Here is a 6,515-nt window from a genome sequence, read left to right on the forward strand (position 1 = left end):
CCCTCAGGAGGACACATCGATGCTACACCCCCACTTGCAGCCCTTACAATCTAATCTACCCACCATGCTCAACTGACCATGTTATGGAAATCTGAAATAATTAACCAACCAGTTCTTATCTTTGAGACTTTTTACTGAATAAGCTTCTACAACTCTGACCCCCGACGCATGTGGCAGGGCATCCAGGCCATCACAGACTATAAACCAACTAACACCTCACCCCTCTCCGTCGACGCCTCCCTCCCTGATGAGCTGAACCACTTCTATGGCCGCTTTGACAGGGACAACAAGGAGGTGGCCATCAAGGCTGTGCTCCCTGCGGATCACCAGCCCCTCACTCTATCTCCCACCGACGTGTGTGCGGCACTGAGCAGGACTAACGCACGCAAGGCTGCTGGTCCTGATGGGATCCCCGGACGCGTCCTCAGGGCCTGCGCTGTGCAGCTGACTAAGGTTTGGACTGACATATTCAACCTGTCCCTAGCCCAAGCAGCTGTCCCCGCGTGCTTCAAGACCACCTCCATCGTGCCGGTGCCAAAACACTCCACTGCAACGAGCTTAAATGACTTCCGACCAGTGGCACTCACGCCCATCATCATGAAGTGCTTCGAGAGGCTGGTCTTAGCTCAACTCAAGACCTGCCTACCACCCACACTGGACCCCTTTCAATTCGCCTACCGGCAGAACAGGAGTACAGAGGATGCCATTTCAACGGCACTTCACTCCGCCCTGTCCCACCTCGACAAGACTAACTCTTATGTGAGAATGCTGTTTATTGACTTCAGCTCAGCATTCAACACCATCATCCCCTCCAAACTGATCTCCAAACTCAGGCAACTGGGCATCAACCCCTCCCTCTGCAACTGGATTCTAGACTTCCTAACCAACAGGCCGCAGTCTGTTAGGCTTCACAACCACACCTCCTCAACCCTCACCCTGAACACCGGCGTTCCACAAGGCTGTGTGCTGAGCCCCCTCCTTTACTCCCTCTTCACCTACGACTGCACACCTGTACATGGCTCAAACACCATTGTTAAGTTTGCAGATGACACAACGGTGATTGGTCTCATCAGCAACAACGATGAGTCGGCCTACAGGGAGGAGGTCCAGCACCTAACAGTGTGGTGCAACGAAAATAACCTGGCTCTCAACACCAGGAAGACCAAAGAGCTCATTGTGGACTTCAGGAAGTCTAAAGCTGGCGCACACACCCCCATCCTCATCAACGGGACTGAGGTGGAGCGAGTCACCAGCTTCAAGTTTCTGGGTGTCCACATCTCTGAGGACCTCTCCTGGACCCTCAACACCTCCACCCTGATAAAGAAGGCTCACCAGCGTCTCTTCTTCCTGAGGAGACTAAAGAAGGTACATCTGTCTCCTCAGATCCTGGTGAATTTCTACCGCTGCACCATCGAGAGTATCCTTACCAACTGTGTCACAGTATGGTATGGTAACTGCTCGGCATCTGACCGGAAAGCACTGCAGAGGGTGGTGAAAACTGCCCAACGCATCACCGGTTCCTCACTCCCCTCCATCGAAGCTGTCCAGGGCAAACGATGCTTGCGTAAGGCACGCAGCATCGTCAAGGACATTTCTCACCCCAACCACAGACTTTTCACCCCACTCCCCTCCGGGAGGCGCTACAGGTCTCTCCGCACCCGAACCAGCAGGTTCAGAGGCAGCTTCTTCCCTGCGGCTGTCACCCTACTGAACTCGAACACTGCACCTACCTGACAACCTACTACCCCTGCAACCCCTGCAACCCCCCCCCCCCCCCCCCCCCCACCCGGACAATTGCACTCACTCCCCTCCCCTGCTCTTACTCAATACCACTGCTCTTCTGTACATATCTGTCCATACTGTTCATACTGTTCATAATGCACATAATGCACATATCCTTATATTTTCTTAATACTACTGTTAATACTCTGCACATACTGTACATACCTGTTTATACTGTTCATACGGCATTCCATATTTATATTTATTCTGCTATCTACCTCATGTTACTGTTAATACATATATATACTGCTAGACTGCATTACCTATACAGTTCATATGCTGCTACACTGTTCATACTGTAACTTATTTACTCTGCTATAATGCTAATGCTACTCATATACTGCTTACACTGCACTACTTATATTATACTGCACTACTTACTGCTCATATATTGCACTACCTGTAAATACTGTTCATTGCACTTTCTGCTATTTTGCACTTCTGGTTAGACGCTAACTGCATTTCGTTGTCTCTGTACTTGTACTCTGCACAATGACAATACAGTTGAATCTAATCTAAATCTAATCTACAGAAGGATCACACAGTCAGAGGAATCTGTCAAATGTGATGAGGATGTCAGTTACAGAATTCCTTTATAAGATAAAAAAAAAACATAGGTCAAGAGTTCACAAACAACATCCTCCCGGCGTGTCTGTCTGCTGTTAGGCAGTTTGCAAAACAACAGTTTTACTTCGGAGTGCAAAAGTTCAATCACATGTCAGTAGTTTCATAGCAGAAGTTAATTTTTCCATTGCAACCACGACCTCACTGTCACGGGAGGACTTTGGAACTGCCAGTCAGTGGTCTGGAAAGCAGAGGCTATCTCAGCCTATGCCTGCTTCATGTCCCTCCACTTCCTTGCCCTCACAGAGACATGGATTACACCGGATAACACAGCTACTCCGGTATAATGTCCTTCCCCTGTCACACCTGTCCATATCCACCTTCGAATTCCATGCTGTTTCTGTCATCTCCCCAGTCAAACTTCACATTGTTATCTATCGTCCACCAGGTCAGCTTGGCCACTTCTTAGATGAGATGGATGTCCTTCTTAGCTTCTTCCCTGAGGACGGCACACCGCTCACACTACTGGGTGACTTCAACATCCAGTCGGAGAAGCTTCACTCGTCTGGAGCACTTGACCTTCTCTCCTTCAGCCTTACCCTGTCCTACTCTCCTCCGACTCATAAGGCGGGCAATCAGCTCGACCTTGTCTTCACCAGATCCTCCCATACCTCAAACCTTACTGTTACCCCTCTTCCGGTTTCTGATCATCATTTTGTATCCTTCTCCCTTCCTCTCAAATCCTCCCCCTCCCAGACAGTCTCTACCCACACTGTATCCTCTCATCGCAACCTGCGTACCCTCTCACTCACCGCTCACTCTTCCTCTGTCTTATCCGCCCTACCCTCTGTTGAATCCTTCTCTCTTCTATCCACTGATGAAGCCTCCTACACCCTCCTGTCCACTCTTTCCTCATCCTTCAACTCTCTCTGTCCACAGACCTCAAGGCCGGCACGATCCTCTCCACACGCTCCCTGGCTGTCTGAAACCCTTCAAGCTTGTAGAATAGGGCTTCGGGCAGCTGAGAGGAAATGAAGTAAAACTGGCCTCCCTGATGACCTAGACCTTATCTATCTGTCCTCCTCAACTATACCTCATCTGCATCAGCTGCTAAAGCTTCTTACTATCATTACAAAATTCAATCCTCTCACTCCTCAACTCACCTCCTCCCCCTCCTCCCTCCTCCCTGTCTGCGGATGACTTTGTCACCTACTTTGAAAAGAAGATTGATGACATTAGCAGCTCTTTCCCTCTACCTCTCACCAACACTACTACCTCACCTCCCAAACCCACTCTGCTCAAGCTTCCTCCCTCCCCTCTGTTCTCATTCTTCTAGACCTGTCCGCTGCATTCGACACAGTAAACCACCCGATCCTTCTCTCCACCCTCTCAGAATTGGGCATCTCTGGCTCTGCACTCTCCTAATTTGCGTCCTACCTGGCCGATCGCTCTTACCAGGTGACGTGGAGAGGATCGCTGGCCTTTCCACGACCCCTCACCACTGGGGTCTCCCAGGGCTCTGTCCTAGGGCCCTTACTGTTCTCCCTCTATACCAAATCTCTTGGCTCAGTAATTTCCTCACATGGTTTCTCCTACCACAGCTGCAGATGACACTCAACTCTTTCTCTCTTTTCCCCCTTGTGACTCACAAGTGGCAACACGTGTCTGCGTGTCTTGCAGACATTTCTGCTTGGATGTCAGCCCACCACCTCAAGCTCAACCTTAACAAGACTGAGCTGCTCTTCCTCCCAGGGAAAGCCTGCCCTCTCCAAGACTTCTCCATCACAGTAGAGAACTCTACTGTGACCTTCTCTCATACAGCCAAGAACCTTGGGGTGATCCTTGACAACCACTTATCCTCTGTGGCGAACATCACAGCGACAGCACGCTCCTGTAGATTCTTCCTCTACAACATCAGAAGGATACGTCCATTCCTCACCAGAGAAGCAGCACAACTTTTGGTCCAAACACTTGTGATCTCTTGCCTTGTCTACTGCAACGCACTCTTGGCCAGTCTCACTGCCTCCACCATCAGGCCTCTGCAGCTCATCCAGGACGTTGCCGCCCGTCTGGTGTTCAATCTCCTCAAATTCTCCCATGTCGCTCCCCTTCTCCGCACCCTTCACTGGCTCCTGGTAGCAGCTCACATCAGTTTCAAGACCCTGGTGCTCGCCTACCGGGCGGCAAAGGGAACAGCCCCTCCCTACTTGCAAGCAATGGTCAGCCCCAAACCCCTGCTCGATCACACCGCTCTTCCACCTCGGCTGGCCGTCTGGCACCGCCCCCTCTACATGGATGCAGCAGCCACACTACTCGGTCACGGCTTTTCACTGTCCTGGTGCACCGCTGGTGGAACGAGCTTCCCACTACTGTCATGACTGCAGAGTCACTACCAATCTTCTGCCATAGATTGAAGACCCATCTCTTCAGGCTACATCTTAATGGTCCCTCCTAAAGACCTCTTCACCCTCAGTACCTCCCTGTACAATTTTCTTTCCTTTTTATTTATTTTTTAATTTTTTTTAATTTAAAATGTTTTTTCCTTCTTCTAGTATTCTGACTGCCTATGGCCTGGCCCCTGGTCTGAGCATTGATTACTTTATCTTATGATGACTGATGGATAGATGATTCACTTACTTAAACAAATGTATCGCTTTGGATAAAGGCGTCTGCTATATGCCTAAAATGTAAACTCATGGCACGCGATGCAGGTAATAAGGTGTAACAAGGGTATGCCATGGTAACAACAATGCCAATACAGGCCTACATCTATTGTCTTATGACAGATCCATCTAACCCCCAAGCAATTATGGGAAGGTTAAAAAAAAGTAGCCCAGCTAAAATATGCACCAACTGTCCAGGGGTGTTCCTTGACAGTCAAGGAACGCCCCTTATTTATTCTGATTGGCTCCTCGCCAGAGAGGTGCATATAATAAGGAAATTAACACAAATCGAATCATCATCTGGAACTTGTGTCGGGACCTTATTAAGATTATAACATTATTCCTTGCTCGTGAAACAGTGTGTGTCTTGCATTAGTCCGTCTTCATCAATACTGCAGAGCACATACACCTGAATTATACAGCAAACTCTATATAAACTCATTAGGGTAGGCACAATCAACACATCACAAAGAGGCACCAATCGTAGTCAGCAACACTAACAATAAATCTCCATAAGCATAACCCAACAAGGTAACATACGAAAGCATGATGGGTCATATGACTGAAAAACAACAAGGCAGCACTCCTGCTGTCACTACAATACTAATTTGAGGTGTGATTTAAAAGACTACCGTAATGTTGTTGGTGAGTTAAGAACAAATTATGTTTTTTTTAAATAATAAAGTCCCTCTCCTTAATTTCCCCATCGAGGTGTATAAGTTATTCTTTCAAAGTTTTACTTGTTGACATCCTTCACAAATAAATTGGCCAGAGTACATCGCCTCATCAACCCCCACCTTGCCCATCAAGCAGAGAACACAACACAGTACTTGTTGTTGTTGTTTTAGCTTATGTATCTAATGACACATTTTACATGGAAAGACCTTTGTCAATAGATCATGTATACCAAATTTCATGCAGATCTGCAAAGCTTTGGAGGAGAGTAAGTTTAAAGTCTGCTACAACTTGAAAACACAACAGGACACATCATTAGTATTTCTCAGACTTTTCAAAATGACAGGAAACGCTAACAAAAGTCCTATATAACTTATATCGGTCACTCAAAACACCTCATCGCCATTTTTCCAAGTGTTCTTGCCCTGTGAAACATGCGGTGCAATACTGTGCCATAGCTTAAATGCCAGGCATGGCTACTCTCAGCTATATTTATGGGTCCAAGCCCCTAACCCTAACCCTATTATTGTATGTGTTATTGTATGTATTATTATTTCTATTATTAGGGTTCCAAGCTCAGAAGGCCCCTATTGTTATTCACTGTAGTATTAGGGGTCCAAGCCCCGAAGGAGCGAGGATCGTGTTGTTATTGTCCGTGTTATTATTAGGGGTCCCAGCCCCAAAGGGGCGAGGCCTCTATTGTTTTTCTACATATTATTATTATTATTATTATTATTATTATTATTATTATTATTATATTATTAATAATAATAATATATTTATATATATTATTATTATTATTCCTATCTCAGCAACCCGCTGAGTGAAACT

Source organism: Argentina silus (assembly GCF_951799395.1).
Source record: "Argentina silus genome assembly, chromosome: 20".
Classification (NCBI taxonomy): Eukaryota; Metazoa; Chordata; class Actinopteri; order Argentiniformes; family Argentinidae; genus Argentina; species Argentina silus.